This window comes from Tenrec ecaudatus, chromosome 2 (assembly GCF_050624435.1).
Source record: "Tenrec ecaudatus isolate mTenEca1 chromosome 2, mTenEca1.hap1, whole genome shotgun sequence".
Taxonomy (NCBI): domain Eukaryota; kingdom Metazoa; phylum Chordata; class Mammalia; order Afrosoricida; family Tenrecidae; genus Tenrec; species Tenrec ecaudatus.
In genome coordinates this window covers 269,564,039-269,574,191 of record NC_134531.1, presented here as the reverse complement: position 1 = coordinate 269,574,191, position 10,153 = coordinate 269,564,039, and the positions used below count along the sequence as shown (strand labels likewise).

The following is a 10,153-nucleotide window of genomic DNA, read 5'->3' as shown; positions in this document are numbered from 1 at the left end:
ACAATGAAACAGAAAGTAGAACGAAAGCACTAAAGTTGATATTAGGCGAATTAACTGGGGTGTAACACAAAATCATAGCTCAAAACCTACAAACAATGGAAACAGATCTTTGTTATAAACAAGCAGTATAGCAGTTGCTCTTTAATTATTGTGGGAAATGCATCCATCACACATTTGCAAAGTAAACATTTACAGATATGCAACTTCATAGTAATGATGTTAATAACTGCAAACCTATCCTTACTCAGTGAATTTTTAAATCTCTGTAAAGCAAAACTAGTTCTGTAAGCAAGTCCCATTTTCCCTGTCCCAATTGTCCCTGGTAAGCACTAATACATGTTGTTCTCTACACATTCCCTGTTGTTATCTTTTTATATCAAAGATGCAGTACATCATGTATCTTTCTATTACTGATTTATCTCACTCCATATATTTTCTTTATTTTCCATCTACATTTTAACATGTACTAACATTAACATTTTTTCACTCATCCATCTGTTGATACACATTTATTTTTTCCCACTTGTTGACTACTGTGAATAATACTGTAATGTATTAAAAGTGTTTACTTGTGTTTTATCGACTCTGTGAAAATACTCAACTATGTGATCCATCAACAATGGGTACTATTGCAAAGAGTGGGAATTACTTGTGTTCATATGGAACCTGAACAAAAATCAAATGTCAGCTGTTTGAACAGAACAAGTTAATAGTGAATTGTTGAAAATCAAATAAGGTGTATTTCAGGCTTGTATCCTAATGAAACTATATATATAAATACACACATACATACATATGTATGTATATAATGCAACCAAACCCAATAATGATTATTATGCTTGTGATACTAACGGTGTTGGTGACTATTCAAATAGAAAATATTTATAATATATTACTTATCAAAAACTTCAAAATAGATACACACCTCAACAAAATTTTAAAGGGATAAGAAAAGGTAAGCAATACAATGCAACTAAGAAAATATATGATTTGGGAAAATGTAAATGACAGTTTTTATCAATGAATAACTAAAAATAAAATGTTGATGTAGATAATAGAAACAATTAAAATCTATTAAAAATTGAACATATACCAGTATTTTTCATGTGAATTCATGTTGTCTCTAAAAACCTTCATATTTATGTGTGGTTATTTATTATGTCTTTGTGTGTGTGTGTGTGTGTATGTGAGGAAAATCTCAGACACAACAAACTGAAGATGTCAAAATCAATTTTAGCCAGGCAAATTTAGAACCAAGATTTGAGCTAAAAAAAACTCAAAATGTATGCCTATATTCTTAACTGACATTAAGAAGGAACTTAACTTCCTGATTTATGTACAAATTTAACTAATTTGGGAATGAACTCACTCAATTCTGGGACTTCAAAGATCTGGCACAGCAGGTCAACATAGGCTGGCTGAGTACGAGGTAGGCAATACAAACCCAGATGCTACTCAGCGTGAGGATGATGAGGCTGTTGGCTCCTTTAAAGATGTACCATTTTGGAAACCTCTATCCTATACATCACTTTGAGTTTGAATTGATTCTATGGCAATAGTTTAGTAGTTGATATCTATGTATATACGTATAAACAGACGCACATACAAAAAGCTTCAAAAAGATGGTGGAAAATGGAACTTTAAGATAAGGCTCATTCTAAGATACTTTCTCTTTCTCTCTCACACACACACATACTTTTCTAATATACAAATATTGTCCATGGATATCTTTTGTTGGATGACTTCTCGTAGAAAAAGAGTGGGTAAGGATTGTGTGTATGTGTGTGTCTGTGCAGTGTGTTCTAACAATAAGCTGACCCTTATCTACTGGTTTATGAAATCAAACATTGAACTCCATTTCGGGATTTAAGAGCCTATCCTTCATCTTCTCTAAGCTTGGGGAAAATGCTTTTTTCTCTTTCCCTTACACAGGTGAGGGGTGGCCTTTTTCTAATCTTCAAGAGAGCTTATAAATTAATTCAAACCTGGTCAAACTTCTCACTTGAAAGAACAGAGGTTGTTATGTTATAGGACCCATGTTAAAGAAACAGACACTTTGAAGGTACTGCCCTAGCTTCCCCAGTCACTTATTCTTAGAAAGAAAACATCAAAACTGCTCCAGTTCTTTACAGAGAAACTGCTATTTTTACATGTTTTATTTTGAGACTCTATCTGCCAAGGTTTAATATTCTTTATTATCATTTAAAACTTCACAGATTCAAATTCTATATATTATTTTTAAAAGGAAGCTGATGAGGCTGGTTAGTGGGCTATCAAGGGAACCTCCAAATGGAGCATCCAGAAACCAAATGACAAAATCACATAAATAAACTTTATTGATATAGTAATATTTTGTTTTAATTTTTAAATCTACTCACCCAGTTCACAAACTTTAATTGAAAACAAACATAACTTAAAAGTTGAAATAAGTTACTTTCCAAATGCAGTCAAATGAAACTTAAATTTTAAAATTTCTCTCAAACTCTAGGGCAGGTAATTTTCTTCATGAATTATTTCTTTTATCCTGAGTGACAGAAAAATTTCCATATATCTCATCTGAAAGAGTGAAACAAACATGGATACTCCGCTCTAAGCTCATTAAAACAAAAAGATAACTACCTTCTATTGCCAACACTACATGTAGCTTTACATTTATGCAAGTGTTTTCTGGAATACTATAAGTAAATCAAAAAGTATTGCTAGAAATAATAGAATTTTTTATTAAACAAAAATACCCAAACCAGAAGCTATTATTTCTCAACATATTTTCTATCTAGGGCTATAGATCTCTCAAGGTTTTATTCTCATCTCTCTAACTCTTCCCCAACAAAATCTGGAAGCTTCACTATATTCTGATGATATACACATCATAATAACCACCGTTTTAGTACCCTTGTGGAACTCGGATCTTGTTACTTTTAAATGTTCTTTGAACTTTGACAATGGAAAGCTCAAGGCTGTCAGGTGGATGGAGTATGGTTTCTTAATGAAAACTAGCCCATACTGGCCTTGAACAGTGAACAACTGTTCATTGAACAACTGGGGGAAATCTCATGGCACAAATCTCCTCGCATTTTTCTCACTAATACAGTTTTTCATTAAAAAAAATTTTCTGTAATAAGATCATCCTTAGAGGGACTATATCAAGATTATCCTGTGAGTCTCCCAAAGATCCCTGTAGTCACCTTCTCAGATAAACTGTCTGCCATTAATTTACTGGCCCAGAAAATCCTCTTGGGAAGCACCATTAGGGTGGGACATTCTTACTGAAGGCACCCTAGTGAGACTAAGACTGACAACAGCACTTGTCTCCAGCCACCCACCAAGGGCACAGGCATCTTAAACGCCTTTTGTTTGTAATAAACCTGGGTGTGTATGAACTGCAAGACTAGTGGCAACACTATTTTTCCAACTCCCCCTTCCAAAACCAACAGTTACTTCCTTCTCTGACTATTCATGAAAAACGTATAAAAGATTAAAGTGTTAGCTTTAAGAACTTCTCATATGTTCAATACAGACTTGATGATGATTCTTCTGAGAGTTCTCATCAAAGAGGGTAAAGAGTGAAAACTCAAAACCTTTATTGAACCTTTTCCAACTTTTTCAAATCAGCCCATAAAGTACAGTGAACTGATTCCACAAGTTTCAGCTAAACAAACACTTCTAAGCAAATCAGAGTATAAAAGGCTCATTTTTAATCCTAAGACATTTTCAGGTCATGTAAAAATTGTTTGTCAAATATAATTGTTCTCTGTCCCTTTTTAAACATCATGATGTTTGGCTTTGAAATGCATTTGACTATAGTAAAATTGACAGTACACAGCAATTTATATGTAGATTCCAACATGGTGAGTACAAAGACCCAGAACCTCAAAGAGAGCATGCGAAAGATCATTATAAACCGAAATAGAAAATGTTCTCACTTTCTGCAACCTACCTAGCAACATTACTAGTAGAAATATAACAAAATACTGTAAATATTCTAATAGTTACTTTGGGGAATTAATTTCTATTTCGAAACACTCTATTCCCACGGGTGGAAAATCATTTCTCTTCATGCATAATTTATATGATAAAATAACATTTTATTGTGTGCTATTTAAAATCTTATCAAATATGTGTGTACATGTTTTGTGCTAAACTAAATATACATACGTGCAATACACACAGCATATACATTATATTACATGTGAGTTTTAGATCAATAAAAGTGTATACACAATTTAAGCTGCCACCTGCTTGTCATTTTGTCATACTATAGTCGCGTGAATATTTCTGTGATGCTTATATTTCACTCCTGGTAGTTGACAAATTTCTTTCTTTTTTTAATAATATTTTCTTTAGTTACAAGTTAGAATCAACAGAAAAGGGAAAAAGACAGTCCAAGGGGGCCAAATGGGAAGATGATGGTCGAAACCTCAGGGGTCCCAAGTGTAGGAGGAAGGGGAAACAAAGTAGAGCATAAAAGCCAATGTGTAAAAAAGAGCTCCCCCTTCTCTCCTCTCTGTGGAGGCTTGGGGGAGTTGACAAATCTCTATGGCACTTGCAGACTAAGAAGAAAGGCCTGGCAATCTCTGTGTCTAAAAATTCGCCAGTGAATGCCTTAAAGACCACAGTAAAACATTTGTGATTCGCTTGGTTTGGGTATGTCACCATAAGGGATCAATCACTGTTGACGGAATCATGTAAGGTAAAATAAAGAGTCAGGGAAGGCAAAGGAGATCCTCAGTGAGAGGGATTGACAAGAAGATCGCTGAAATGATGAGCTAAGGCACATCTATGTCAAAGTAGTAAAGATGACAAGCAACTGGCTAATATATTTTCCATTGTACATACGTAACGATGAGTAAAATTAATAGCTGCCCTCTGTATATATACCTCTATCTACCTATCAAATCTATCCATCTATAAAATTTAATCCTCAGAATAAGAAATATTGCGAAGTGTATTACTAATCCATATCTGTGTGAGGAATCTGAAGTGCTGTCATAATAAATTATTCAAATTGAATACTTAGAAAATGGTAGATCTTGATTAGATACAAAGTGAGTCTTCTGAAGTTCAAGTCCTAACACTTTTTACTGCTTATCATGGAAGGAAAAAATGCTGTAAAGCATTCTTCAGAAAGGCCTTCGGATTGAAGATAAAGTTGAGATGATGAAGACTGAGTGGCTCACATTTGCAATGTCCTTGTGGGTGTTCCCTTTGTTCTTCCTTGTTCATTGCAGCCCCATCTAGAGGTGATTATTCAGAAAGATAAATAAGGTAAATAAGCTCTTAGACCTAACGACCAGGTGAAACTGGATAAGAGACTAAATCTGGAGGTTAATTATCTATCTCGAAAAAAGTGTAGGGTTCCAGGAGGTTTTGTGATACCCTAATGTACCATGGATTAAGTTCCAGCCTGCCAAAATGTCAAAGATATTCCCCACCCAAAGAGGAGCTAAATGAGATACCAGAGGAAACAAAAATAGAGTCATGGTTTGCCACTGTTTTAAATAAAAAAAGATTTACTTTGCAAGCTATGTATTTAATCATCTCCCATTGAAGAATGTAAAGCTCCCAAATACTGCAATGAGTGTTGTGTTCAAAGAATTTCAAACGTGCCCTCATTTCAACCCGTACCATATATTCTACATTATCCATCCTCTTCCCTGTCAGAAGTTTTATTCTCATTTGACGATCAGCAGGAAGATGCTTATCACTCAAAAGTCAATCATCCCTCAGCCATTGTTCATGCTAGAAGACATACAAATCTCTCTAACAGCTCATCAAAAGGAGAATGGTCTAAGAGATCTGGAAAATGATGCCTGAGCAGCAATGCATTTGAACATTTACCAACATTTTGAAAATTAATAGTGTGAAATTATTCCCTGTAATGACCAAGCTAGGGTAAACTTAATATATGTTGTCACATGAAAGGATTATAATGATAAAATTCTGAGCAGAATACAAATATACACATATATACAACTGTAGGGAGACCAGGGAGAAAAGCCCAGCCTGGTAGGGCATTAATGTGTTCTTTTCCCTCCTTGATCCGAGAAGGAACTGTGAGGTCATAGTTGTTAAGCATTGAACTACTAGCCCCAAGATCGGCAGTTCGAAACATCAGTCAGCTCAAGGACAGAAAGACATGTTTTTCTACTCCCACAAATAGTTACAGTATCTGAAACTCACAGGGGCAGTTCTACCTTGTTTCATAGGGCACTGAGTCATACTTGACTGGAAGGCAGTGAGCTCTTTGATGGAAGGAAACAGGCAGAACCAGGGCCACACAATTGCTCAGAGAAACCAGAAATTCTTCTAGAAAATTATCTTGTTAGCAAGATTTTATTTCTTTTCAGTGTCTGCCCTGAGATTGGTTCCAATAGAGAAGTTATTACTGTACAGCAGCAGAGACACCTAAATAACTGAGCAAAATAGATCACTCATACAGCATTGGTGGGAACATAAAGTGATACATTCACTCTGGAAAACAACACTGCAGTGTCTTGCAAAACTGAGAATGTGCTCACCTCACTCTTCAAAGTTTGCACGTGGGAAATTATCTGAAAGACACAGAAATAGGGGGGGAGGGGTAAAAGAGGAGTTGAGAGCTCAAGTAGAAAGAAAATGTTTTGAAAAGGATGATGGCAATAAATGTACAAATGTGCTTGACACAATTGATGTATGTTTTGTGGTAAGAGTTGTAAGAGCCCTCAATAAAATGATTTATTTTTTAAAAAGAAACAAAAAAGTATGATCATATAAAAACATATGTAAAAATTTTCCTTAAAGCACAATAATAGGAGTTCAATAACTAAAAATAAAATAAATGCTCCACAGTAGATAAAATGCTAAACACGATGATCCATGTTGAAATGTCTCAGTGATCAGTAGATGGTTGCAGACAAGTTCTCTCAGTAATAAACATGTCTTACTCTTGGAAGGATGCATTAATATAAAAAAGGATAGTTTTGCATTACAGAAAAACACATTGGAGGCCAGACCTAACAATAAATTCCTACAAAGCTAAAATGAACATCTTTCCAAATTACTGGTTGATGCTTTGCCATATGTTTGCAAGAATGCTACTTCACACACAAAACAAACACAAAACTGTTTTCTTGGATGGATCAAATGTTTAAGGAAAATTAGAAAGATCTCATAGTTAATATAAGAAAGGGCAGATCACTATCTTGAAAAATTGAAAAACTGATACTGAGTTCCAAAAAGTGGTGGTCGAAGGTTGGAAAATTACCATTCACATAATTTGGCATTATCGATTTTAGGCAAGCATTTTGGATGCAGCAAGCTTGATGGTTACCAAAAAGGCCGTTCCCATAATTCAAAGAATACTAGAAAGGTATATAATCTGGATCCTCAAAGTCTAGTGAAATTGCCATTTTGAAAAATGAAGTAAATTAGAGAGGGGAGAATTCTTTTGAGGGTAGAAATAGAGAATTGGAAATAGCACTTTCAAAAATATATAAAACTTGGTAAAGAATGTATTGAAAAATGATAGTTTCACATTTTTTTTCTGAAAGTTGTATTGGTGTTTGATTCACATAGCCTACAATTCGGTAGTTTAATCAAATCAAGAAGAGTTGTCCAATAATTACAATTAGTTTCAGAATACTTCATTCATTCTTTCACTCATCATTATTACTTCCCATCCTCCCTCCCCAGTTCCTCCAGCCATGCCTCCCAGGAATCATTGATCCAGTTACTGTAGATGGATTTAGATAGCCTAGATTTCATCCATGGGAAAACAGCAATTAAAAAATATCAAAGATAACAAAGTAAAACAGAAAACAATAAAAAGATAGCAAAAATATTAAAAACTACAACAAATGTAATTGGACCATACGGGAGATCAAATGCTACGGTGCGCTCTGTACTGTGGCGTCACGGAGGTGATTGGCTGCTTCACCAAGGAGCTGAACATCTCCTTCTCAGCTACTGGCTCTCAGAGACTCATCTACGTGGACGGGAACACAAACTTCGCACCTTTTATGAGAAGCGAATGGCCACAGAAGTTGCCACTGAGGCGCTGGGCGATAAATGGATGGGCTATGTTATCTGCATGAGTGGTGGGAATGACAAGCAAGGTTGTTCTATGAAGCAAGGTGTCTTCTCCCATGGCCTTGTCTGCCTGCTGCTGAGTCAGGGGCATTCCTGCTACAGACCAAGGAGAACTGGGGAGAGGGGCTGCATTGTGGGTGCCACTCTGAGCATTCTCAACCTGGTTATTATAAAGAAGGAGAAAGATATCCCAGGACTAATTGGGATTAGTTGCCTGGGGCCCAAAAGAGCCAGCAGAATCCGCAAACTCTTCAATCTCTCTAATGAAGATGACGTCCGCCAGTACGTTGTGAGAAAGGCCCTGAACAAAGAAGGCAAGAAACCCAGGACCAAAGCGCCTCCTGCAGCACAAGCGCGAGCGCATTGTCCTGAAGAAGCAGCGCACCAAGAAAAACCAAGAGAAGGCCGCCGAATATGCCAAGCTTTGGGCCAAGAGAATGAAGGAGGCCAGAGAGAAACTTCAGGCGGATAGATTGTCAAGAGATGGAGGCTGCCCTCACTGAGGGCTTCTGCCTTTAAGTCTGAGTCCAGTCCAAAATAAAATAGAGCCTCGAACAAAGAAGCTCCTCTATTTGAAAAAATGATAGGGTACTAAATTTTAACTTCGCATCTGCAACAATGCACTTTCTAATGTAATCTGCATGTTAGCAAGCCTATTCACATCCACGGTCCATGGAGAGAGATGCTTCCTTAGGGGTTAAATGCATTTGTTTATTTACTCTTCACTTTTACTTTAATGGGAGCATCCTTAAAGTGGGTCAAAATAGAGATCAAATGATAAGATATTATATTTTGGGCTAACTACATCTGTCAGAATCAAATTTACAATGTTCTCTTTTAAGAGGGCTCTTCACATCCCTCGACTATGAGCAGAGGGGATTCGCCGGAGGTTTAATCCAGCTGTGGGCCCTGCAAATGGATTTTGGACTTCCACTGTTACCCACAGCCTTCTGCAAACCATGAGCTCACATCTTAAGCTCTGATACCAGTTCCTCCTTTAGATTTGAGTTATATTATTTCTAATCCTTGGATCACACAGACTGGTACATTTCTTCTATGTGGACTTAGTGAATGTCTCACTTCGATGAATGCTTGTTGGAACACAAGCCTTTAAAACCCCAGATGTGATTCTTTCTGATAGCCAGGCACCATCTAGTTTCTATGGCAGTCACATCTTCAGTGATCTCTTTACAAGGAAGGCCATGTCCAAAGAACTAATTGTTTTTAGACTGGGGCTAGAATTAAGTCCAAGCCCAGAATCCATTCAAGCATCTATGATTTATAGATATTATGTCTCTGGTTAACCTCAGAGACATAATTGCCATTTTATATTAGAGAGCATTATCAATCATCCCCTAGACATCACTTCCATTGCCATCAATTTAATGCTGACTCATAGCAACACTGTAGGTCAGGATAGAACTTCCCCTCTAGCTTAACATTTATATATATTTAATAAAAGTTTCTTTGACTTTGTAGCCTTACTCTTTTACTTACCCCCATGTGTATGTACATGCAGGTGTATAAGTGTGCATTTGTGAATATATATATAAATGGATACACATCAAAAGCTAAAATGCTTGAATTTATTCAGTGGAAAACTTGGTAAAAAAGATCTGTTGAACTAGTATTCAAAATGTAATCATTGAAAACACCTTGGAGCCTACTTCTAATATGACCCACATGTGGTCTCCATAAATTGGACTAAAAAGACAACAATTGCTTTGATATATACAATCAATAGTGATATCAATATCAATGTTTATTTCTGTATGACTATGTGGTTGCTAGGTGCTGGAGAGTGGAGTCCGACTCAAAGAAATCTTATTTCAATAGAACAAAATACTGCCTGGCTTTGTGCCATCTTCACAGTCGGCGTGGTGTTTAAGCCCATCTTTCCAGCCACCGTATCAATCCATCAAGGGTATTCCTCTTTTGCATCTGGTCTTCTGCTTTATCCAGCACGATGTGCTTTCCCAGGGACTGGTCTTTCCTGATGGGATTTCCAAAATACTTGCTGTGAATTCTGATCTTCCGTGCTCTTAAAGTGTATTCTAGCTATACTTCTACAAAGATTTGTTTGTTC

At 36.3% G+C, this 10,153-nt stretch overlaps 1 pseudogene; it reads left to right on the top strand.

Moving 5' to 3' along the window:
* Window positions 1–7,862: 7,862 nt before the first annotated feature.
* On the top strand, window positions 7,863–8,570 carry LOC142440609 (small ribosomal subunit protein eS6-like; annotated as a pseudogene).
* Window positions 8,571–10,153: the final 1,583 nt, after the last annotated feature.